At 40.4% G+C, this 27,190-nt stretch overlaps 1 long non-coding RNA gene across 1 annotated transcript; it reads right to left on the bottom strand.

The window, feature by feature from the left end:
* Positions 1-231: 231 nt before the first annotated feature.
* On the bottom strand, positions 232-14,411 carry LOC107181732. Its single transcript, XR_001512437.1, has 4 exons — positions 14,118-14,411; positions 13,490-13,554; positions 2,067-2,163; positions 232-293 (listed from the first exon to the last, which is right to left on the bottom strand). It is a non-coding gene; the product is annotated as an uncharacterized LOC107181732 (long non-coding RNA).
* Positions 14,412-27,190: the final 12,779 nt, after the last annotated feature.

Below are 27,190 nucleotides of genomic sequence, written 5' to 3'. Positions count from 1 at the left end.
TTCACACACCCACACCCACACCCACACACACACACACATACACACTCACACACTCACACACACACTCATACTTTTTCGCCCTGATATCCAAAGGAAATACTCATAGCACATGATCCAACCAATCCTCACATAACTTCAATGGGAGACAACTGGTCATTTCCAGCCACCGCACACAGAAGTGAGATACTGGTCTTCAAGTCCAGGACCTCTGGTTTATTATGACCTCTTCAGTTCTGTCACAGCCTTTGGACTACATGATGAATTCAACCGTTCCTTAGGTAATAGTATATCTTCTTGGAAGAAAGAGAAAAGAAAAAAATTTAATTGTTATGCCTCTCCTTTAAAAAGGAAACGAGAATAAATAGTACGCTCAGCAAGGAAATATTGGTGCCAGCTACAGCCCTCTGTTCTGCAGGCATTCACAAGACTGCTGCTGACATATATGATAGATTACTTCTCTGTTTGTTCCAAGTTCTCCTGGCTTTCAGCCAACACCACAGCTTGCCAAGGATCTTTGCCCTGATTGCACAAAGAATTCAACAAGTCCAGGTGATAGTCTCAACTATCAATTTAATAAAGACTCCATTTTTTTAAATCCCCCAGGCGTTCTCCACTGAGAACTAAATTCTTTAGGCTAAAAGACTTAAGTAAATTTAAAGAGTTAAAGCAAAACTTCTGAAAGTGAAAGAGCAATGTAATTATGAGAGATGCCTTCACTCCTAGGTCTTAGGTTGCATTCCATTCCGGCTGTGAAACAACATTAAATGTGGGTCACTGTTTCCGCTCATGTTCTACAACAAAGCACTCTGATATCACCAGGTGCTAGCTACGTCGTAAGATAGTGTTGTGGTTAAGTTTCCAACTGGTCATTCCAATGGAGCCTAGCTTATCAAGATGATTGGATATTTTATAAAGTACGGCCAAGCAATTAGTAGCCTATTGGGTTGCAATGCACTGAGTTCATCGATCAGAAGCCGTGTATGGAATCCTGCGATGCTTTAGAGGCATGTAAGCAGAGAAAGCAAATCCAAATCCACAAAATTATTCCAAGGATGATTAGCTGCTGCTCCTCCAGGAGGAAAGGGGCATTCCCAACTCAAAATAACTGATCTGCTACAGAGTAGTAGACCAGGTCCCCTAGAAGGACATTGCTGGTCACTGTTGCTTATCAGTCTTAAGGAAAGAAAATGTATGCTGTTGAGTCCAAGCATCACCGCCATTCTGATCCTCATAGTTGTGATGTCCATAAACCAACAGGCCAGCTGGAGAAGGAAAATGACTGACTCCCCAAGAAGAAATCATTTGTTCCCTAGTTACTGAAACCTCTTCTGCAATGATGGCCTCTTAGTGTGCATTCACATAAACACTGACATTCTCACAGTCCGGGCCCATTCTGAAATGTCCATCCACCCTTCCCTAAAACCATCCTGTCATCAATTCTTGAGTCTTGATTTTTTCAGGTCCCTCACCATCTAGTCAGGCCAGGATTAAAAATTATCTAGTATGTACTTACTCAGCCTTAAGCATCTCTAAAATATTGCCACTGTCCCAACCAAGCTCTGTGCCCCAGTATATACACCATTGCCCAAGTCACTCTGGCCCTTCCCTCAGAGATCTCTCTGACCTCCCCACAATCCAGTGATGAAAGGGTTAAAGTCTGGCACAACAGGGGGTCTTCAGCCCCAGTTTCAGTGCTAGATTCCAATTGCCTTAACTCAATTACAGATTTGAATAGCACCTCTGTGCCAAATAATTAGCTCAAGAGTTGCCATAGATCCTGACCTTAAGCAAAGTAGACCATAAAATGTTTCCTTCCAAACAAAGTGGACAATAAAATTTCTGCTCAAAATTTAACACTGTGAGCATTTTCTTTCTCAGCTGTCCATTCAGGACCACCCTGACAAGCAGCAGGACTTGCTCTCATCTGCCTGGTGCCAGTACAGCATGCGAAGCCACCTGTATAGCAGCTTGAAGTTACTCTATCCCTGACCCATGCATCATGGGAAACTCCCTGTGAGGCTTAAGAAAGTAATATAGGAGTGCAAGTGCCTGCTCATTCAACTCACCTGTGTCTTCAGGCTTCTCATAGGCTCAGCCTCCATCAGTTCCTTTCTTCTCAATCCACTGGATATGGATGACAGTTGCGAATGCCTGGCTTCATGGCTGAAGTTAAGACAACACCGTTTCATGTTAGGCGTCAAAGTAATACGGCCATTGTACGCCAGGTGGTTGATGATTCCGTTTCTGTGTGAGCCTCGCCACAAAGCCAGGAGTCATTTCTCAAAATGAAGGGTCATCTGCTACAGGGGCCTTTGCATTCTCCCCAACACAAAGGGTTTCCTCCGTGATGGTCTTGCGGGGGGTTGTCACAGGATCCATATAGTCCTCAGATGGGTCACAGATGATTCCAGCAGCACTGGATCCACAACTCACAAGGGCCAGGGCTCACCCTGCACCAGGCCAGCTGCAGAGCCTCCTCTCACTTTGGGCTCCACTCCAAACTGGCAGCTTTTGGGTGGTTGCCCAGAAAAAGGTCAGCGTAGGACAACCCAAAAGAGGCAACGCTATGTCTAAAATCCAAAGAGACCCCAACTCTCTGTGCCTGGTAAATTCCCTTTTAAAACTTCATGCATGAATGTTTCATTACTTAATGTAAATTATGAAATCAATATTTTTCATTTCAAAGTACTAAGATTTCAAAGCACTGCTCTATTATATTCATCAAATTTGATGATTATTTTTCTCCCACTTCATTTCATTCCTTCCTCCATTCCTTCTTTAAACCTCATCTACTTACAAAAGGGATTGAAAGTGTCTTGCCATGTGTCATTATTGATTTTTCCTAATAAAATGGTAGCATGAAGTTGCAGAGTAAGATAGAATCTTATAATATTCAAATAAGTTCATCATTTAGCTCCATTAACTTTCTATATCATGAATCTATATGTAGAAATCCTCCCATTTGAAAAACTAAAGACAGTTCAAATGCTCTTAGAATCTTTAGCTCTTGTTGAGACAAGCAGAATAAATACTGCCTCAATATAAGACTTTCTAAAGTGATTTTAACACAAATTGATTCTGAGTGCACCCAAAAAGTGCTTCACTTCTACAACTATTTATTGATTATCTACTGCATAGGCTCTATGTGAGGCCCTAGAGAAATAAGGCCCAATCAATAAGCCATTAGAGTTTACAGTCTAGTAGGGGATATAAATAAGTAGATAGAAAATTACAAGATAGCTTGATATGTTCTAAGACAGGACTAATAAGAGGGTGCTGTCATATTAGGGACCAGGGAAAACTTTCCAAAGGAAATGATATCTAAGCTGAAGACTAAAGGGAGAAACAAGTTGAAGCCACACAGACCAAGATGCTAGTACATGAAGGGAAGAGTGTGTGCTCTGGGCAGGGCAAAAGTGATGTGCAATGAACCATAAATCACAGAGAGCATAGCGTGTCTGGGTACTGAAGGCAGTTCACTAATGCTGGCTCTTAGAATTGGGGTGGTGGTGGTGATGGTTGTAGCAGGAGAATCATGGAAATATGTATGTGGTAGACACAAATCCTTGCCTGTGTTACGGTAGGCTCTCCTTTCTCTGCTAACAGAACCTCAGAAAATTGGCACAGATCCATTGATTTAAGGACAGCTAGGAAATGAATCAAGGTAATTTTACTTTAATAAGCCATCAGAGATTTGGTCAATCAGATCTAAGGAGAAGTCAGCTGAAGCTTCCCTTGGAGCTAAAATCAGGCCCTCCCGAGGAGAAAGCAGTTGCTCCCTTCTTCCCTGACTGGGATGCTCACAGAGGCCTTAAAAACTATCTGGACAGAGCTGCTACAGCCATCTTGTCATCAAGGAAAAGACCCAAAGTGTCGTAAGTGTTTCTCTCCACGTCCTGCGTGGTTCAGGGTTCGGGTCTGGAAGAGGAGCCACACAACAAATGAACAAGAAAAGACACAAGATAATTTGGGAATATTGGGGGACCAGGCGAGCAAGTCCAACTCAAGAGGAAGGACTTCCACTGTGCTCAGGCCTCACCAAGCTTTTTATAGTGAGAGGTAAACAAGGTAGGTCAGTCTGAGGCTTAATCCTATATCAGTTTCCCACATCTCACCCTTTTTTTTATTATTAAGCTACTATAATGAAAATAAAACTTAAACCTCAAGAACAAAACTCTGGCTATTAAAACAATAACAATGCCAATCCGTAACCTAAAACATTTTAAGACTTAAGCATAACATTTCAAGAACAAAAAATGTTTTAAGTCCCAATATCAATGTCCAAGTTTCAATGTCAGCAATGATATTTCAGTTCTGGATGGTGGCAATGCAGGTCCGACCCTCTCTGGTTTGATCCTGGGCAACCTGCAGCAATGCACAGCTGCTGACTGCTAGCATGGCAAAGCGTTGTCCGCGTCTCCATCTCTGAACTGTCTCTGCTCTTGTCTTCATGGCTGGAACATTACTGAGAATTCCTCTGTGTTGCAGGAATTCACGTGGTCTTGAAGTTGTTTTCTGAAAATATACAAACATATTCTCGACCGAAGGTTAATGAAGAAATTTTTACTTAGGGTGCCGGGAGCTGATCCATCCTTGCTGTTTCAAGGGACCTGGCATATATGGTATACTGTTTTTAATATGTTTGCTTACCTTCTTGGCACTATGTGTTTTAACCAAGGTCACCTCTCTGAGAAAGGTTGTTTCCCCAGGTAGAGATTTTCCCTAAAGTTAGGGAGGGAATAAAACCCCTTAACTAAGTGCCAGGAGGGTAATTAATCACTTTAACTACGAACAATCATGCTTAAGCTACATAATCTTTATTCCCTGAAATGGAGATAAGAAACGCCTTAACCTTAGGACTCGAGATTGATAGGATTGGAATCAACTGGTATAAATACAGATGTAACAAGACAACAGGACACAGAACCTAGAGACGGAACATGGCAAAAGATCCTGGACAGAAACTGGCAACAGAACCTAGAGACAGAACCTAGCGAGAGAACACAGCGAGACAACATGGCAAGAGAACCTGACTAAATCACTTTAACTACGAACAATCTCCCTTAAGCTACATAATCTTTACTCCCTGGAATGGAGATAAGAAACGCCCTAACCTTTGGAATAGAAATTGACAGGATTAAAATCAACTGGTATAAATACAGATGTAACAAGACAATAAAACACAGAACTTGGCTGGAGATCACTTAGCTAGAGATCCTGGCTAGGCTGCTGTTCAACTGAACGCTGTCTCTGTGTCATTCCTTCTTCGCGGACTCCGTCCACACCTTTGGGGACCCCTGGACCTGCGGGGGTTGGACCCCAGCATTAGGGTACTTTTTATATTTTCCCAAATGATTTTCCTTTGGCTTATTTTGACACCATGTGTGTTTTCCTGGGTGTCTTGCTGTTAGCATTATAAATGAAAATAAAAATTTTTCTAGATGTAATTTATTTACAGGATATTTCTCCTTACATGGTATTCTTCCACTATCCCCCCCTTTTTAATTTAATTATTAGGAGGATTTTTGGAAAATTTATAATGCAGTCTAGATAACTTTAAATTTTAATTTTTTGTACAAAAATATGACTGTTTTAGGTTCATTATTTGTTAAGCAATTTTTCCATGAAATGAAAATTTTGGTTAATACTTCTTGAGCCAATTTTAATCTGAAAACCTGATTGCTATTTTACTGTCAAATTTAATACTCTAACAACAATCTTAGTTTACACTGTGAATAATAATGGAAAGGATTATTTTGAATCCTTGAGAAGGCCCTGAGCATTCCTGGTGTTAGGCTGGTTGTAGATATAGGGTAGCTGTTGTAAGCCAAGTCTCCGTTGTCTGGGTACTGATCTCAGCTGGGCCAAGTCACTTTCTGTTACCTGGGTCCTGATCTGGACTGGGCATGGGAAGCAAGAAGCAGCCATGGAGGCAGGAGACCTCCCTCAGAAGGGGCGAGTGTTCAAACCCCTGCATAGTTGGGGGGGGGTGAGGATCTGTGCCCCACCTCTGTTGACCCCCACGTTCTCTTCTGCTGGCCCCTTTGCGACTGTGCCTGTCTTAGGTTGTTCCTCCCTGAGGAATCTTACCCGTCTTTGACTAACCAGCCATCCTCTGGGGCCAAGCAGGGTGATGTGAGGTTCAGTTCGGTCTCCTTGATAGCCTATGCCCCTGTGGCCTCCACGTCCAGCAACTGCCTTGGGATCCCCTCGCCTACTGGCGGGGCCCCAGCATTAATCACATATCTTGGGGAACCCAGGTTTCTTCATTGAGTGAGAGACAGATCCATGACACCAGCGACCACGAGCTTCAACCTCAGCATGAACAGAGCTCAGGCAACAGCTGTAGGCAATTGGATTTTGAGAAGAGGGACCCTCTTGGCAAAAGAGCAAGAGAGGTCAATATAGAATGCTCAAGTGCCTTCCCAGGGGGTCTTCCAAACAGTGGAAGGGATTAAATCCTTTAATGTCCTTATTAAATTTCTGCCAAACATTCAAAGAATTAGTTTGTAAATTTGTTTGGGATAAATGTACAATATGCTATCATAAAATATAATGACATTGTAGAATAATATCATGTAAGGATATTCTTTGCTCTAGGCCATGGCAATTCAATTTTAAACTGGCTGTTAATTTCTTTTTGTATAGACAAGTTCTTAGTTACATTTTCCTTGACCTGTTGTACAAAATGAGAGGTCTGAACAGTCTGTACCATAGATGGAACAGCAATGCCCACAGAAGTAAGTAATGTTACAAGGGCAAAGATTCTTGCAATTAACATTCCAAGAAATCTTTTTTGTCTTTTTAAGATTTTTTACTAGATCATGCAATAATTCGTAGGTTTGATGAGATTCCCATGGTTCAGTTAAGTTAGTGGGAACCCAAGCAAAAGCTGGTTGTTTTAAAATCATGAGGGAGTTCTTTTGAACAGTAGAATTGATACAATGGGATAATGTACAAGCTGTGCATGACACCTCATACAGATGGCTTGTAACAATTAAGATGCATCTGACTGGGGCCTGATAGGAGCACAAATGGATGAAACACACAGGCAGTAGCAAACACTTATTGAGAGTTCCTCATAGAGCAAAAATGGAACTATTTGAGCTATAATTGAAACTATACCATGTTATAGGTGCAAGTGCAGCAGCTAATTTCCACTGCGTACTTTGTAGAGGCCAGTTGTCATGTTGTAATTGAGGCCCAATAAAGTCTCCTCCATGAGATGGAGTGATTTTCTTCAACATAAAGATAGAATGCATTTCCTTTCCATTTAGGTGCAGTTGTTGTGCAGTTGTTACTATACAGAGAACCATAAGGGCTCCAGTCTATAAAGAAAAAAAATTATTAAGTTTTCTGGTGGTAGGATAATTACTATAACAATCTTGCCAATTAACTTCTTCCTCAGTGGGATTCCATACATAAGACCATTTACATAAAGGCTTAGTGGGGGGTGCGGGGGAGGGGCTTAGCACACTTATATTGTCTGCACCTTTCCCCGGAGCAAGTAGAGATAATACATGTACTTGAGCCATTTCTTCCCCGTTCTTTGGGGTCCAGGCTGGCCAAAAACTTCTCTTTAATTTTACACACAAGGAGCAGTGGCTTGATTTAGAGTCATACAAAAGGGAAGCTGGGTGGCAACAACTGTGTAATAATACCTTGTCCATATGCTTCCTTGCCCCTCCTGTGGTCTTCCTGGAAGGATCGGCCCATGTAAGTTTTCTTACCCATGAAGGGTCAAAAGTGTAAGTCTGAAATACTTCCCCATTTGCCCTAGGTGATATTACTCTACAGATGATTACTGCTAGCATGGCAAGAAAGGCGTTCTCTGTACAGTCTTCTTTACCATGCCCCAGGTGGTCTCCAGGCTGTTTGTTGTCTGGCTCGTCCTCCTGCTGGGTTAGACTTGGGGAACTTTAATTTTAAAAAAAATCTTTTTCTTTTACACTAAGTAACCTACAGGGTTACTTCCTGGATGTTGACTAATAATATGATTTAAAGATTATATTCCTTTTATAATCACTAAGAGATATCAACTAAATTAAAACTGGTCTTTGTATATAAAAATTTTGGTTGGGATCACAGAATTTATCCTCTTTTTTTAATCAGATCAATGAGTAACATATTTTGAATTCTAATTATTTCAGAGAAAACAAAAATTATTTTTTCAAAGATAAATCTCTATACTTTAGGCATTTAGCTACCTCAATTACACAATTTTTCCCAATTCAATCCGAACCTTAAACTTTTAGCTGGCAAGTCAAATATTTAGCATTTCTCAATAACATTTTTAAGAATAAACTTCAAAAAATGCAAGACTTAATCAACCAACAGATTTAATTCTGTCCTCTAGATTTTTCATGAGGCAAATTTAGCAAACTCCCAAAGCCCTAGGCTACCATTGCTCCCAAGGATGGGAAACTGGGAAGCAAGCCTGTCTTTAGAAGTTGCCACTGGCAGGAAATTTTTTGGCCTACCTGCTTGTTCTGCTCGGGGCAAGGAGGCTAGCCCTTCCTACATTAGAAATTGCCTTGGGAAGCCAGCCTTAATTAAAGAGCATAGCCGTTTTTTACTGGGCTACTTAGATTTTTATAATTAATATAGTTCAAAAATTCTTGAGATTCAAATCCAAATTATTATTTTAAGGCATACTCTTTAGCAAATTTTTGTAACAGAGACAATTTGACTGAATTTCCTTTTCGGCCTTGAAGTTCACTTTTTAACACCCTTCATTAGCGTTTAAAAACTGTTCTTTATTATGGAAATATACCAATCTTGTTGCTAGAACCTAGCCAGCATCTTTTTTCCTTTGGGTAAAATTTGCCATTTTTCTTTAGGAAATAATCAGTCTTGGGTTTTATTCTGTACATTTGTAAAGAGATTTCAGCTTAAAACTCTATCTAAATGTCCAAAATCAGACGATGCGTGCGTTAGTTCCAAGCCAGTTTTTCTCTTTACACATGGACAGAAATCCCAGACACATTTTTAAATTTTGTAAAACTTTTCAATCAGAAGAGTTTAAATTAGAATACTTGGGGAGGAAGCATCCATATTGGATAGCCATGTGCTCCCTTCTTCGCTTTCCCCACATCCTGCTTTGGGGGAAGTTTCAGCAAATGACTCAGATGGCGTATTTGTTCCCAAAGTCATGCTTAATAGAAAAAGACATTTTAATTTTTTTCCTTTTTTGCTTCCCAAAGTTATGGCTAGCACCCAAGGTTATCTTGGCCAAACTTTGCACTTCCCGACATGTTCTCCGGTAATTTTTAAACAATACATTAAGTCATCTCATTGCGGGAGAGCTTATAGCTCTGCCCTTTCCTGCCACCTTTGAATCTCTCCACATCAGAGGTGGATTCAGTAGCGGAATTTCATTTCTTATTACAGATTTTAGATTCCAAATACAAATTAAGATTTTAATTTGAACAAGAAACCACATTAAGATGACCATGGCACTCTTTTTTTTCAGTCTGATTTAAAAGAGTACTTTTTAATATTCCAATTTCTTTATAATTTGGCGTTTTTGCACAGGTGATTCTATTAACGAAGAATTAAACATCTCAAAAGTCTATAATAAAGTTTTTTACTTTTTAAAAAGCCAAATCTATCTTTTTTTATTTTTATTTTTTATTTTTTCAAAGCCGAATCCTGCCCCGTTAGCCTGGTTGAGAAAACGTTCCCACACCGCCTACAGCTCCGGACCACTGTAGCTGATTGTGGCCGTTTGTGTGCGGTGGAATAACCCCTCACCTTTACAGTGAATTTTCCTACCTTTACGGTGAATTCTTTGTTCCTCACTTTGCCTTCACTTCCAGAGTCTCCATCAGGTGCCAGTTGTCTTAAGTGTTTCCCTCCACGTCCTGCGTGGTTCAGGGTTCAGGTCTGGAAGAGGAGCCGCACAACAAATGAACAAGAAAAGACACAAGATAATTTGGGAATATTGGGGGACCAGGCGAGCAAGTCCAACTCAAGAGGAAGGACTTCCACTGTGCTCAGGCCTCACCAAGCTTTTTATAGTGAGAGGTAAACAAGGTAGTGGTTACCAAAGTTACACTGTTCTTGTGAGTTTCACTTGTTTACATGGTTCCTGTGAGTTTCACTTGTTTACACCATGGTTATACTTCCTGCACTTCCTCAGCCCCTTAGCTTCCGAGATAAGATCTAGGGAGTATTATAAGGTCAAGCCTAATTATGTTAAGAGGACTGTGCCCTCCAAGCTGGGGAATTGTTTGTGACTTTGCTCACAGGTCAGTCCGAGGCTTAACCCTATATCAGCTTCCCACACCAAAGAATTGAAAAGAGCTGGTGAAGGCATTATCATGTAGTTGAGCTAATAAACTATCCCTAGAACTATCTTTGTCTTTGTCTAAACTTCTTAGTTTATGAAGATATTATGAGATTATGAAGAGATTAAAAATATTATGGGAATAATATCTTTATTATTTAAGTCTGTCAGTTTTTGCCTATGTATTAATTGGGTTGTTCATTTTCTGATTGTTGAGTTTTAAGATTTATTTGTATATTTTAAATGTTTTGTATATTTTATCAGATGTTTTTTGAAAACATCTTCTCCTAGTCTGTGGCTGATCTTGACAGTGTCTTTTGCAGAACAGAAAAATTTATTTTTAATAACGTTCCATTATACTTTATTTTCATAGGTTGTGCCTTTGGTCCAGTATCAAAAGAATTATCACCAAACCCAAGATTACCTAAATTTTGTCCTATGTTATCTTCCAAGTTTTATAGTTTTGTGTTTTACACTTAGGTCTATAATCCATTTTGAGTTAATTTTTATGAAAGTTATAAGGTCTATGTCTAGATGTATTTTGGGGCATGTGGAGGTCCAGTTGTTCCAGCACCATTTGTTGGAAAACCTATCATTTCTCTATTGAATTACTTTTATTTTTAAAAAAATATGTTTTTATTGATTTTAAAGAGCGTTAAGGAGAGGGAGAGAGACAGAAACATTGATAAGAGAGAAACATCAACAGGCTGCCACCTGCATGACCCCTACTGGGGATCGAGTTTGAGGAACTGCCAGACCATTTTCCTTCTTTTCCATTCCCATCAGCAATGCATGAAGGTTCCTACTTCACATCCTCACCTGGATTTACCGGTAAGCAATACTACTTTGCTAAGAATGGTGAAAAGGAAGAACAGGGTTACACCCTGATAAGTTAGTGGAGATCATACAAGCTCTGGACTGCCTACTTCCCAATTACTCTCCCCAATCCATTTTTAATTTTTTAAATTTATTATCATTTTAAATCATTTTTAATGTGCAGTAAAACAAACCTTCAACTCATTTAATCCACTACTATTCTGGGTCTCTGTTAATGGCAACCTGACAGAATTCCTCATTCATGTGGTCCTCTTAGCATATCTTGAACCTGGGAAGACATCAAAAACAAACAATAAAAAACAACCACCACTGAATTGAAATGTAAGGATTTTTTCTGTGGAGAAGTTTCTTTGTTATCCTGTTCCACTCTGGAAAATGTACATTATTTCCTTTTTAACTTCATATCCTATCATTCAATAGCCATTCTCTTCTTAGACATTGTTTCAGCTCTGCTTGGCATCTTGTGGGTGCTCTATGCCAATGAGACAACTCGATACCCAGAAACAAATGGGAGTGTTATAAGTGGAGCAATGTTTTAAATGGGAAGAAAAGCACTCATTGTGGCTTATGTAGAACAAGCATGAACTTACTACTATTTTCTTCCTCAAATATTGTCCTAAATTTTAGGACAGCATTAATAACAATGAAAAGTCAGGTAAAGCTTTATCTTAAACTCTCTGGGAGCCTAAGGAATTTCAGTGCGATGTTGACCAGGTAGAGCTGTATCCCATATCTGTTCACCTTTAGACATGGTTTTGGAAGCCACTTTGAGCCTCCTTGGCAGGTTAGACTCATAGCTCAGGTTTTCGCCTTGATCTTTGGAAAAGTAAAAGGAAACCTGAGTCATTAGTTATATAAGTCAGCTTTGTAGCCCACTTCCCTTAATGCATGTGTTCCAAGTGGCTGTATTTTGTGGGGATGCTGTGAACACACGCACAACCTGCCATTCTACTGGACTCTGTAACAAATGTAAATACCACAAAGCCGGTCTTTGATAGCGTTTCTAATACTTTTCCCTGTAACTAGTCAATCAGCACAGGTGGAGAGGAGAACATTATAGAGTCAGGAAATTTTATGATCTATTTCTCTCTCAATATCTTAATTAACTGATTAATATATTCAGCCAGCATTTGTTGAGCACCTACGATGTTTTAAAAAAAATCCACTCTTAAAAAATTATCATCTTTTTTCTTTTTAAAGATTTTAAAATTGATTTTGAGAGAGAGAGAGAGAGAGAGAAGAAATGAAAGGGAGAGAGAGCAAAATATCAATGTGAGAGAAACATTGATCAGTTGCCTACTGCACGCCCCCTAAAAGGGATGGAACCCAAAACCCAGGCTTGTGCCCTGACCTGAATCAGGGTAACCTTTTTGGTGCGCGGGACCATGCCCAACCAACTGAGCCACACTGGTGGGGCCTAATTTCTATTTTTCAAACTCCTAATAGATGTTATAATAGGTGTTACACATAAGTTAATGGCTCTTGGAATAAAATATTTTAAAATAAAATATCTTAAAAATCTTTCTTTTGCAAGGAAGCCTTTTTTTTTTTCTCATTTTAAGGGTTTTGCTTTTTATCCCCTCCCCTCCCCTTTTCCTTCTTACAAAAAGGAAAATCATTTAGCTTGTGTTGTTAACAGATCAGTTTGAATGCTTCTTATAAAAACCAAATATAGGAGCAATGTTTTTCTCTCCCCAAACTTCTCCTGACTCTCAGATTTTCAACAATGTGCTATTTTGTAGACCATATTCATTATTCATAAACACTTAATAAAGACTTGATGTTTGCTCAGCTAAATATTTTGTGCTATACTGAGACAGGCTCAGACCTATCTATATAGGAATATATCCAAAGAATAAAGTCAACTTTAAAGATTACATACATTTCAGGAACTGTACTATCTTGCCTTTCTACTAAAATGACAGCATCTTCTCCTATACATTTTCACTATCCATTTTGGCCAGCCACCTTTCTCTCTTGAGATGAAGCTAATTCTCTTGGTTGAGACAACCCTGGAGTCAAACTCCTATTCAATATCCTATTCGCTGAGGGCCTTTATGGCACTCTGGGCAGCCAGAGTTTTCATTGGTAAAACAGGAATAATAACTTTACCTACAGCAGTGGGTTGCTCTAAGGGTTAAATGTAAAGTACACAGCATGTGCCTGGCATGAACAGCCTATTCGTGTTAGATGGATTTCAGATTTGTTTGCATCGTTATTCAGCAACCATCTTTCACTCCATCTTGTTAAATCGCTTACTTCAATGACTATTCAATAAGCTTTTTAACACATATATAACATAACCAGGCATTGAGTCATAGCACATTGAGATTGCTTTTCAGCATTGATAATTTTGGGAAGTACCCATTCCAGCACTTTTTCTTCAGGTGATCCCTGCAGGGCACTCAAACACCGGGTTTGGTTCTTTCCTGATGACAAAGGATAAGAGAGGATGAAATTACCATCGGCATCAATAACAAGTTTAAGAGATACGTGGCTAAGTGGGAATGAAAACATTACATACATATGCACACACACAGTTTTTTTCACACAGCCTTTTTCCCTTTCAGCCCAAACTTGGTTCACAGGTACAGGCCTCTGTAACTTTTCTTGGCATTGAAATCCTGAAGTCTCCTGCCCCCTCAAGCCACAGACATCTATAGTGGAAGCAAGTAGCAAGCCCTATACTGGACACAGTGGGAACCCTTCGCCCAGGCTCCCACCTGTCGCCCAGGTCATTGTGACGCAAATGCTATGGACACGTGGAACACCTGCGGGAGAGCAAGGGCGGGGTCACCCTGGGCCGCAGAAACCCGCGGGGGATACCCCAGGAGATGGTGGTCGAGGTCAGACCCCAGGGAGCAGAGAGAGGGACACTCACTCCCCAGATCCCGGACCCGCCCCAGCATTAAAACAAAACTGCAATAAAAACCTCACCCTGCCCCAGGATCTCAAGGTCCTTGCATCCGGGCGGACTTGTGGACGAGTTCACCTGCCGCGGCGCCTGGTGTGTGCCTTTTCCCTTCACCCCAGGACCCATCTTTGGCGGAGGTGGCAGGGAGCAGATGGGCACCGCTGTATCACCACTGGTGCCGGGAGGCCTGAGCCTGGTGCCCTGCCAACGAGGTGGTCACCAGCCTCGGACCCGCCTGGAACCAGACACCCTCAGCTAGCCAGGTCCCTGCCGGCCCTGGCGCGCCCGTTTCCTTCGGGTGCTGCTGACTCCTCCTTTCCTGACCCCGGGCTATGGCAGCTCCCGCTTCCTCTGGCAGCGAACATATCCTGTTATTAAGCCGGCCCTAGCCCAGGACGACTCCCCGTGAACGGTTCGCACCTTTCACTTGGAGTGCTCCCTAGGCCCCTCGGCGTTTCTTTGGGGTCTTAAAAGTACTGCGCCCTTTCGCAGGTGGAATGTATTCACAGCCCGGCTGGGGAGAGTCCTCGTTTAGAAAGAGAATCAGGCTGTTTGGATGGCATAACAAATCAGTATGAGAAAGGCGCGGGGTGGCAGCCTTAGTCACTGAGATCTGGTAACTTCATAGAAATTCGGGGCCTGGAAAACCAGCCGCAGCTGATCTGCTACCGGCATTGGTGTAGGAAGGAAGGCACAGAAGGCATTAGCCATTAAGGCCCTGTATATTATGACTCATTGCAAACATGTTCGTGTCCAAACATTTCAGTGAAGCCTGTCAGAAAAATCTCAAATTGGTTTCCGTTGACTTTCAGTTTAGATTTTCTGAGATCTGGACTGTTCCCGGGGCTTGGGAGGTGAAATAGGAAACGCTTATTGGTTTGAAATTAATGCTCTAGACTCAGTTTCTTACCTTCGATTGAAAATACACACACATTCTAAACATACTTTTAAACCAGTTTCTCTTTAGGGTTCAGTTTTTATTTTTGAAACATCATGTATAGTATATACCATAGAGGCAAAATCAGTTTATAATCCTTAATAGTTCAGATGCCACTGGTTTTTAGACCATCGTATACATATATATTTAATTGCAAGAGATGTGGCTTTCTAAATGGATCTCTTTTTTTGCATTATATAGTTAAATATTTGTATTATTTATAGTAAAGTTAAAAGATCTTTAGAAAATGACAGTTAAGCTATTGAATACAAATTATAACAGTGAAGAAACCTGAGGTTAAAAAAACTGACTGCGGATACTTCACCCTCATTAAATGCTGAAGACACTGCATGGCAAATGCCTGGGCAATTTACTTCATCGCCGTCTTCCCCCCATTTGGTACACTTGAGTATCTAGCTGACTGCTTTCTCTGAGCATCTTTATCTTTCTCTGAATGTTTCTCTCTCCACGTCAACTGTGTGAAAAATACAGAAACTTTTATTACCCAAAAGAAAACTTTTTAACTAAGCAGTACTTTTTTTTTCAGGTATAGGCAGTTTTATCAGAAGCAGGGAGGTGTGGCCACCGTGCAATGGCATGGCAGCGACAACCTGTGTTGATATGAACTTTACGGTTACAGAAACCTCATACAGGAGAAGTGGGGACATTAGTAGCCCAGGTGGATCAGAGAGAAGTTTTGCTCTTTACTAGTTGAGCTTCACAGCTAGAAGCCCTTAGATCAGTGCACTAGTCACTAGTGTACTTTTTACTCCATCTGCATTGTCAGATTTATGGAAACCATGGACAAGTTTGCTGTCTGCATGTTTTTGTTCATTAGATATCAGAGGTTACCAATTAATTAGACTTATTCCCATCCCCACTCCCATCTGGAATCTGCCTCAACAGAGCTTTAAATGCAGACTGCTGCAGGGTAAACCTCCCCCCCCCCACGCCCCCCAAATTCCTCCCAACCTCAAGCGGTCACATTTTCTACCACAATCATATCTAGCATCATGGAGGATGTGCAGAGGGCACACAGGCTTTGGATCCTAATGGAGCAGGATTGGTACCCCAACCATAACAATAACTAGCCATGTGACCCTGAGCAAGTTACTTAAGCTCTCTACATCACTTCCCTACCTAGAGAGCAAGAATATCCACCTTGTGGTAGTGTGGTGGGGAGTAGAGATAATATATGTTGACCTTTAACAAATAGCCAGGTATTTCTCTAGAAAATGGGTTTATTCAGGAACAACAAAGAATTGCAATTCAGGGCTTGAGGTCTAATGGCAAACCACCCCTAAGTCCAGAGAAACAAAGGAGAGGAATGCTCTTTTATAGAGTTGGGAGGAACTGTTGTAAATGAAGGGTCCATTGGAGGAAATTGAAAGTTGGAAAGATAGTGACTTTTAATTGGCTGAGTTATGGCAGTCTCCCATTGGCTGAGCTGTTACTGGGTGAGGAAGACTCTTCTTTCTCCTGCTGAGGTAGTAAAATAGTATCACTTCGTGTCAGAGATGCAAACTGTGTCTCCTGTTGGGGTCAGTAGTGTTGCTGAATGACATCTGTGTGGGTTCTCTAAATGAGGTTTCTGTTCATTAATTTTCACATATATAGAAAATGTTCTGCCCAGAAAATGGCACTCACGTAGTAGCAGTAAATTATTTTTTCACATACGAAACGTATGTGCTCTCTGAATCTGCAAAGGATGCTACTGCTTTTCCCCTGGCAAGAGGGAAGCTGTTCAGTTTGGTTGTCAGTAGTTCAGGTGATTTTTGTACCGATACTGAGAGTTTGGGCTTTCTGGAATACTTCTGGGGAGTACAATCTGTGGTCCAGAAACAAAGCAAAGCTAATTTGTTCCAAGGTGGACAGATCTTCCAAACCCCTGCTTCTCAGATGTGATTCATAGACCAGCAACACTGGCTTCCCCTTGGAGCTTGTTGGACATGCAGAATCTGAAGTTGCCCACCAGGCTCACTGAATTTGAATCTGCATTTTAACAAGATCCCCAAGTGAGTCACATGTACATTAAAGTTTGAAAGCTTTGTTGTAACCTGGCATTTATAAAACTTTTCTGTCCCATAGAATCATTTGGAGCTTGTTAAATGTGGATTCCCAGGTGGCTTCTCTCATCTCCTCCTGTTAGCACCTCAGGTGGCTTTGATGTCCAGGGTCCTTCCACACTCTTTGAGAAACAGTACACCAAGCTCTTCATCTAACATAGTGCTCTAAAGTGGGCCAAGGCCCTCTTCTTTTGAGAAAGCTGCATAGTCAGCCCCCTTTTATGTAAGTAGGTATTATAATCCCTTTCTATCTGATAAAAAATTAAGACAACCTGCATAAAATGCCCTGGATAATACATATGGTAGAAGCCCCTTAAACCTCTGTGAATCCTAGTTGACCATGCTTTCACTACTCCAGCATCAAAGTATATGCACTCTTTGTGTGTGTATAAGTAATTTTAAAATTAATGACTCTCTCTAGGACAGAAATGACTATACAGAATAGGGCATTTAATACACGCCTTTAACACAAAACCTTCCTTCTAGGCAACTATAGACAAGTTACTTAGGATAACTGATTTTGAGATGCACCCAGAAAATGAGGATTATGTCTACTCAGCACTGTTGTAAGGATAAGCATAATGTGCACGAAGCAGGCATCGCAATGTCTGCAAGGTGTTCGCTCCTCAACTAATGGTAACTGCGTGTCCCAGTGTAAACCTAGTGAGAGAATGAGTTCATGGGAAGCTGAGAAAATGGCATTGCTCCGGACGAGAAATCTCTCCTGCTAAGTCAGATGACATTGTTCACCAGATCTTTGGCCAAATCGGAGGAGTAGGGTCACCACTCAGTTTTCAGCAAGCATTTCTTGTGTCTGTGCCATGTGCCATGCACTGGATTGGTACTGGGAATCTCAAGATCAGACCCAGACCCTACCCTGCTCCAGAGGATCCTAGAGCCTAGTAAGGGAGAAATAGAGAATGCAGCTGAGAGTTACATTTCAACAAAAACAGAGAGGGGAAAGCCCATGCCAGAGGCACCCCTCCCCGGTTGGGGAGAGAGCAGAGAAAAACCTGAGAAGATTCATGGAAGAGGGGACCCTGGAGCTGAGCTTTAAAGGACCAATAGGAATTTGGCAGGTGAAAAGGGTTGGGAATGGAGAGAAAGACTTCCCAACACAGTATGCAGGGTACAAAGGGAGAGAACACAGGTAGGAGAATACCGGCAAAGAGTCCTCTTGTCTGGAGGCCAGTGTGCGTGTGTAAACCTTATTAGCTGAGTGACCTTGGGCAAGTTCAAATCTATGATTCGAGAGGATTAAATGTATTAATCAGGGTCAGCAAAGGCTTGATTTCACTTATGTGCTGAATAGTCCTGGTGGTGGTAGAGTTCTTAATGGGAAATAGGGGACTGATATTGTCGTTAGAATTACAGAAATTGAAGAGGCCAATTTTAGAATGCATCCGAAAGAAAATACGTAAAATTAAGAGAAAATGATTGAAAAAGACAACTGAATGCAGCACAATACTGTGGGTTGGGAGACACGAGGTATATGTGTTCAGTGATGGCCCACTGATTATATAGTTAATGGTATATTGCTAACCCCAAGAGTGTAGACTGAATGTGGAAATGTTCTCTCACGCTAGGTGGAGAGAGCATTTGTACAAGGAGTGACTGTGAAGTATTGCGGCTACTTTCCCGGAGCGAGCATTAAAAAGCTCTTCCATTTCTTACTACCATCCCTCACACCCACTTCTCTGTTCCCAGAATAGGGCATGGACACCAGTGTAGGAAACCTGAAGGTACTTAGGGGAAATCCAGCCTTCTCTGTGTGTTTCTGGGGAGTGCATCCTTAGCCAGAGACCAAGGAGCTCATTGTGGTAAATGGTCCCCCCTCTCCTTATTGGTTGGAACCCTGATAGCCACCAGGAGTCCATCAGCAAGGGTTTACTGTTCACAGTACCGTGGTGGTAATGGATTTGGGGCTAACACAGGGCCTGAGCCTGCGATTAGGAGAGGTTGTTTGTATAGAAACAGAGTCCATTATCTATCTCTTTCCTCCAGGAGTAGGAAGGAGTAGTTAAAAAAAGGAGCGCAGGTGCCAAAAGCAGGTCTGAATTTGCTAGTTGTTGACTGTGGGTGAACTACTTCACCTTTCTAAGCTTTTCTTTTCCTTTTTAAAAAAAGTTTATTTTTCAATTCAGTCTACATTAAATATTATTTTGTATTAATTACAGGTATAGCGCAGAGTAGTTAGGCAATCATATACTTTGAAAAGTGTTCCCCTGATATTTCAAGCACCTATCTGGGACTGTATATAGTTATTACAAGATTATTGACTATTTACTATGGTGTGCTTTACAACCCCATAACTGTTTGTGGCCACCAATTTGTAGTTCTTAACCTCTTCACATTTTTACCCTTTTCCCCCCCCTCAATTGCAAAAGGGGGTGATATCCCCTTTCGTGGTGGCTGTGTGGGGATGAGATAATGGGGTTAAGTGCTTCACACATATGAAGTGCTCTGTAAATGGTAGTGCATAATTACTGCCTTCGTCCATCACATATTTACTAAGGCTTGCTGTTTCAGGTACTTTGGTTGGTGGACCAGTTAGGGTCCCTGCCTTCATGGACCTTACAGTCTAGTGCAGGAGATGCAGATGTAATTAGCTCATTGCAGGAGAGTAATGGGAATGCAGGGCACCACCAGCATGGAGTAGTTAATTCTCAGTGATGAAGACAGCGTGGCAGGGTGGATATTGGGCTGGGGAAGGCTTCATGGAGGAGGTGACATTTGATAAGAGTCTAGCCATAAGGTATAAATTGGCCTACTGGATAAATGAGGTGAGGGCATTTCAGGTGGAAGGAAACTTTTCAAGCGACATAGTGTATTCAGGAAAGCTCCAGCATTCTGAAATGACCAGAGGAATGAATAGTTCTGTGTATGGGATATAGTGAAATTTTTTGGAAAGTGGGCCAGAATGTGAAGGGGCTTGGGTTTTTGCTAAGAAGTTTAGAATTTTCTCTGGTAGGAGGGTGGTATAATTTGACTTGCAAATTATAATAGTTCAGACTGTGGTATAAAAGATGGGGATGGGCAGATACAGGGATAGTGTGGCCTCTGAAGGCCTAGACTTAAGTCCTGGATGTGAATATAGAAAGGAAAAGATGTAATTGACAGCTTTTTAAGAGGTAGAAAGGAGAGATCTTGGAGACTGGCTACAAAAGATGAGAGAAAAGTCAAGTTTTCAACTTGAGCCACTCAGTGGATTTCATGCTGGTAATTAACATAGGGACCACAGGAAGAAGATCACTTTGAGGGAAGAAGGAGAGGGAGATTGGTTTAGTTTTAGATGTGCTGAATTTGAAGTACCTGTGGGCTATCCAGGCGAAGATTGCCATAAGAAGATGGAAAAACACTTCTCCAGAGCATGAGACCCACCTTTCCATGTCCCTGTTGTAATCTCTGGAGAGGTGTCTAATCCCGGAACTCATTGTCAGGCAGCTGTTGGTTGAAGCCGCGGAACAAATCATCTAGACTAGAGAGAGCAAGAAAAGTGTAATGGAAGACAGCCAAGATTGGGACCTTATCAATTTCTGATATTTGAGATGTGAGTATAGAGGAAGAGGAACTAACAAAGAAAATAGAAAATATAGCAAAAGTAGAGATTGTATTTCCTGAGAAATCAAGGAGGGGGGCTTATTCGAAGGTCAAGTGAAATGAGCACCTGAGTTGGGGAGAAACTCTGGTGTGGTGGGCTTATAACTGCAAAGTAAAGGAAGAAGATGGTAACTGGAGGAAGTAAGAGGTTGAAGAATATGGGTTGAGGGCAGAAAGAGGTTGATTAACTTGAAAGAGAAGGGATAATAGATGGACTAAGGTGGGAAGGGGCAAGGGGGTGAGATCCATCCCTTCAGAAAAGAAAGAAGTGAACAGCAGCGGTTATAGTCATGGTGCTAGAAAGTTCCAAAGAAGTGAGTAGTGGTACACGAGGAGTGGAAGCTGTGGGAGAAGGTGCTGGTGCAATGCCCAAGGCCAGAATTCCCTGCAGTGCATGAGAAGGGATCCTGGTCATCATCTCCCTGGGGTGTTATCTTTCACCTGCTGCTCCATGAAGGCCAGGGGTTGAGTGTCCTTGCAGCTAATGCTCATTCCTCATTTTTGCCATAGGCAGCATGGGCATCATTGTGAAGTGAGTAAACTTTGCATTGGTGCCAAACCACTCCCCCTTCCTGCTTCCTGCTTCTCTTTGCACTCCTGACGTGGAGCTCTGCGCCTTTTAGATCCTCCCTACTTATTCTCCCTGCCTCGCCAGGTATATGCCCGATGGATGGCCCTGTCTTTCCTGATCCCCATAAAATAACCATCTTCTGCTCAGTCACTCCAGGCATTGCTGCTATTTAATCCTATAAGGTTCTTGCCTAAGAAAGCAGAGAGAACCTGGAAAAGGGATCTTTTATGAGTTCTCACATAACACCAACTGATGACCCAGTATAGATAGACAAGGTGGCTCTCTCAGTTGGGGTGCACGAAAACACGGTGCTTTCTCTCGCTGGCTGCTTCCCTTTGCTGTTGACTGTTATTTTAAGGTCCCCTTTTTGCTCTCCCTCCCCAGTCTGGGCTGCCCTCATCCCTTGCTCTTAAGTCAGCCAAAGCTCAAACATGATTTAGTGACCACAACTTTACCAAGGCAAGTCCTTGGATCCGTACCATTTGCAGAGCAAGGAGCCCTGGTGACTGGTTTGCAGGACCTGTGTACAGCACAGACATTTGATAAAGCACATATTGGTGTCTGTATTCTTCCGTAGTTTAATACTGATGAAAAAGGCGTCCTATGTGCCTGGGGAAATTTTCTTCAGTCCTGGGTCTCAATTCCCTCCTCTATGAAAACAGATTAGACTAAATGATCTATAAATTCTCTCCAAGCATTTCTTTGAGATGCTTTATTATGAATTTAACTTTAAAGAAAAAAGAACCTTGTAAAAAATCAAGAAAAGGAAAAAGAACCTTGTAAACAAGTGTCTCTGTAATTATTCTGATTGCTGACATTATGCTAATGTGTAATTTCATGGATTTGTGGTCACTGTATTCACAATCCCCCCCCCACCATGTCTGTAATATCGTTAACCATTTATTTCTACATATTTGCATATAAAATACATGTAATATAATTTATGTATGTATTTTGTTTTTGTAGGTATATGTATATATTTTTATTTAATTTATTGGGGTGACATTGGTGAATAAAATTATATTGGTTTCAATTCTATAATACATCATTTCTATATATTGGATTGTGTGTTCACTACCGTAAGTCAAGACTCCTACCACCATTTACCCCTCAACTACCTCCTCCACACCTCTTTCTCATACTGTCTGTCTTTGAGTTCTTTTGTTTTAGTTTGTGTGCTTAATCTCTTCATCTTTTTCACCAAACCCCCAAAGCCCTGCCCCTCCAACAGCTGTTAATCTGTTCTCTATATCTATGAGTCTGTTTCTATTTTGTTTATTAATTTATTTTGTTAATTAGATTCCACATAAAGTGAAATCATATAGTACTTGTCTTTCTCTGACTGACGTATTTCACTTAGCATAGTTACTCTCCATGTCCATCCATGCTGTTCCAAAAGGTTAGATTTCCTTTGTGTAAATGTACCACAACTTTTTATCCACTTTTCCACTGATGGGCACTTGGGCTGCTTCCAATTTTGGTTATTGTAAATAATGCAATGAACATGGTATGCATACATTCTTTTGAATTAGTGTTTAGGGTTTCTTTAGATATATTCCCAGAAGTAGAATCACTGGGTCATAAAGCAATTCTATTTTTAAATTTTTGAGGTACCTCCATACTGCTTTCCACAGTAGCTACACTAATCTGCATTCCTACTAGCAGTGCATGAGGGTTCCCTTTTCTCCACATCCTCAGAGCTTGTTGGTATGCATACATTCTTTTGAATTAGTGTTTAGGGTTTCTTTAGATATATTCCCAGAAGTAGAATCACTGGGTCATAAAGCAATTCTATTTTTAAATTTTTGAGGTACCTCCATACTGCTTTCCACAGTAGCTACACTAATCTGCATTCCTACTAGCAGTGCATGAGGGTTCCCTTTTCTCCACATCCTCAGAGCTTGTTGTTTATTGATTTTATTGATGATAGCCATTCTGACTGGTGTGATGTGATATCTCATTGTGGTTTTAATTTGGATTTCTCTGATGATTAGTGATATTGTGCATCTTTTTTATGTCTATTGACCGTCTGTATGTCCTCTTTAGAGAAGTGTCTATTCAGGTCCTTTGCCCATTTTTTAATTGGATTGTTTGCTTTTCATTTGTTAAGTTGTATGAGTTCCCTGTAAATGTTGGAGATTAAACCCTTATTGGTGGTCAGGGCCTTTGCCCATTTTTTAATTGGATTGTTTGCTTTTTTGGTGTTGAGTTTTATAAATTCTCTATAAATTTTGGATATTAACCTTTTATCAGATGTATCATTTACGAATATGTTCTCTCATTCAGTGGGTTCCCTTTTCATTTTGTTGATGCTTTCCTTTGCTGTGCAAAAAAATTTTAGTTGGATGTAGTCCCATTTGTTTATTTTTTTCCTTTGTTTCTCTTGTCTGAGGAGATAATATGAGAAAAAATATTTCTATAAGATATGTCTGAGATTTAACTGCCTATGTTTTCTTACAGGATTTTGAGTGTAATATTTAAGTCTTTAATCCATTTTTACTTTATTCTTGTGCAAGGTGTAAGACAGTGGTCTAGTTTCTTTTTTTTGCACGTATCTAATTTTCCCAGCAGTATTTATTGAATAGACTATCTTTACACTATTGTATGTTCTTTAAGTTGTTTGAGACCTTTATCTGAGTAAGATAATCCTTGATTTGTCAACTTTTGATGTTAAGCTTTAAGAGAAAAAGCCACCATAAGTACTAGAGATTAAAATCCATATGCTAAATTCTGATGGACTTTTGAAAGTTATGTAAGCCAACCTAAATAACATTAAAAGCTAATATAATTTACACAGCAAGGTTTTTAAGGGTTTTTTTTTAAATAATCTTTTCTTTTGCAAAAAATGGCCTATTTGTTCTTTTTGTATTTCCAGTCTTCTAATCCATTTAATGTTATTTGTTCTTGTAAATGTCTTGGAGATTTCTTGTTTTCACACGCCGGCTTCCTTGATATTGTTGCCAAGATTTTTGTTGTACCACAAATTAACACTTGAACACCCTTTGCAAGCAGGGCTTTAAATATGAGAAAGAAGGGCAAGCAAAATGTAGACTATGCCCCTTGTGACAGCCATCTGAGTTGTATGTGGTTTATTTTGTTTTTAACTTGTTTGTGGGGACATCATATTTTTAACTAATTTTAATGTTAAGGAGGAAAACCTTTTAGAGGCTATCTTGCCTATTTTGTTTTAGTTTCTTAGAAGATGGGATGTTATGTTTGATATTTTCTTTTGAGAAACATCCCTTGGAATAGAGGCAGAGACTCCTCTAAACTTGATCTTTAACCTGGTCTTGGTTGCCTTTGCTCCATTTTTGGAATCCCAATCTCCTCATCTTTAGAAAAAGATGTGTTCATCATCTCTAAACTTTCTCTTATATATGCATGTCTCTAAAAGTAATTAACAAATAGCGCTGTGGCTTTTGTGACTGAGGGCATTCTAGATGTCAGCCAGCCCACTCTATTATGTTATAGATTAGGAAAGGCCAGATGGGTGGAGTGCCTTGGAGGAGGCAGAAGTTTGTGGCATGGCCATGGGTTTGCTGGCTTTCATTTTACATTGAGTAGCATATAGGGAGATGAGTTATATTGGTATTAAAAATATTTACTTTGGGGATGTGATTTTAATAGATTTAGGGCATCATTAAGCTAAATTAATGCCAATGTAATACCTGAGCTGTTTCAAAATGGAAATGAGGTAATCCTTTAAAATTCAGATTTTCGCAGTGACTTACATGTGCAGGGTCTAAATAAAAACTCATCCATCTTTTAGCTGTCTTGAATAAGGTTAGAATTCTGTTTTCTTCGTGTAAGATTTTCTGACTCATAGAATTAAAGTATGACTCACAAAATTAAAGCATGATCACACTTCACTTTTGCTTGTGAATTTATGAAATGTCAAAAATTAACTGTAGAAGACAAAACGTAATGAGAAATAGAATCCCTTTAAAGTTATATGGAATATTCAAGTAATCATAGCCTTAACAAAATCTGAAGGGAAAGGCTATGTGATATCTGAGAGATGGGAAAAACATAAAAACTAGTTAAAATTGCGTAACTTTAATGCTTAGCTTTTGAAAGGATGGAAGATAATTTAACTTCCCATCTTCCCTAGGGATCTCTTTTTTTCAACTGTGTGAACACAATCTGATGAATCAATATTTTTTTAAAAAAATAAGTATAGCTAATTATACCTGGAGGGTTGTTTCTACTGAAACTGTTTTAACATTTATACTTGAACACACTTATGGGAAATTTAAAAAAACTCGTTGTTGACATAAGGGAAAGTGACTAGATATAAATTTCTGGGGGGGAAAAAAGGATGAAAAGAAACATTCAAACATTATTTTAAAACTCGGTAGCTAGAACCACTGACAGATATTTTCTCTGTTCATTGGGCAGGCCATCAGCAGCCTGTGTGGAAGCTCTGCTCTGAAGCTGGCTGGTTGTGTTCTCTCAGACCCCTTGTGATCTCTCCTGATCACAGGTCCCCATTCTGACAAGGAAGGGGCTTCATTTGATTGTGTCTCAGTTTCCTCTAGGCTCTAAATTATGTGACTTGCAAAATTGCGAGGTTGCACCAGAGAAATAAGCCCAATGACAAAACAAAATACTGAAAACTGGCAGCATTTCTAAATGAAGTTAACCTCTGAGATAACAAGAATATGGAACTAGCAGAAAATTATATGAGTTAGTATCGTGCGATTGGAAGCTAAGTCTAAGAGACATGCCACAGGTTTCCAACATTTGTTATGGATAGTTGAAGATGAACTCTCTAGACAGGGCATAGAAGGTGTTCACTATATGTGAAATAAACAGCATTGAGTGTCTACCCTTCCAGTGGCTACAGAATATATCTAAATGCTGCAAGTGACAACACAGATTGGCCCCTAGGTCTCCCCAGTCACATCATCTTTCTTAAAGTTATGGGAATGCACATCTGCTTGTGCTTGGTTGTATGCATACACCATGAAGTTTTACTGTGGAAGAATTTGTTCATTATGTTCTCTCTGCCTGGAGTAATACCACCCACCAACACTGGTGCGCACACACATACTCTTAACCTTCACATGGCCAGCCACAGCTGATTCTTAGAAACTCAGCCCCAAAGCCATGTAGGAAGTCAGCTCTGTGCTTTTCTCTCTCTGTTCCTCTAACCCTGAGCGCCTTCCTCGTCATGGCACCCATTGCCTATCAGGTAACACTTGGCATTCCCTGACTTCAGATTCTTTCTTTCGATTATACACAAATGGCCCCAAAAGTGAGTGGCATGTGGTGATGTGTAATTTTACTGAGGATTAATTTTAAACAATTTTTCTGTATTTCATCATATATGTGTGTATATATATATATATACATATACATACACACATACACACACACACACATTTATATATACACACACACACATGCATAGATACCCAGTGATAAATGCTCATGAGACCTTTTACCATTTTATGTTTCACAAAGAAAAAATAAGATGGCCAAACAGTTGACTAGATATCAATTGTAGGACACAGCCCAGTTTCAGGGATGTTGAAATGTGAACATATTGGCATCTTATTCAGTGACTGTGGTGCTGTGAAGCTGGTGTTTGGGAATGAGTAATTTTACTATGAGCTTATTCAAATGTACCACTTCATACCAATAATACTGTGAGACTCTGTTCTGTTCTCTTAAAAAGTATGTTTTCTGTGGGGGGCGGGGGAGGGGAGGGATAGCCACTTCCCAAAGAAAGCTAGAGGCTAGTGTGCACAACAGAACTCAAGAGCTCTAAGACGGTGACAATTTTTAGTTAGAAAATAGCAATTTTGAATAAATCGGAGAGGAAAATGACAAATTTGGCAGAGGCTCAGATCTGCAATTCAAGAGACTCTACCTTATGTTCAGTACAGATACAAGAAAAAGGGATTCTGGACTCAGTTCAGCTAGTTCTCCAGCTAACAGAAAACTGCTCACTGATGGAAGAGAAACTCTACTG

This window comes from Myotis davidii, unplaced genomic scaffold (assembly GCF_000327345.1).
Source record: "Myotis davidii unplaced genomic scaffold, ASM32734v1 scaffold187, whole genome shotgun sequence".
NCBI classification, from domain to species: domain Eukaryota; kingdom Metazoa; phylum Chordata; class Mammalia; order Chiroptera; family Vespertilionidae; genus Myotis; species Myotis davidii.
This window is presented reverse-complemented; position numbering and strand designations above follow the sequence as displayed.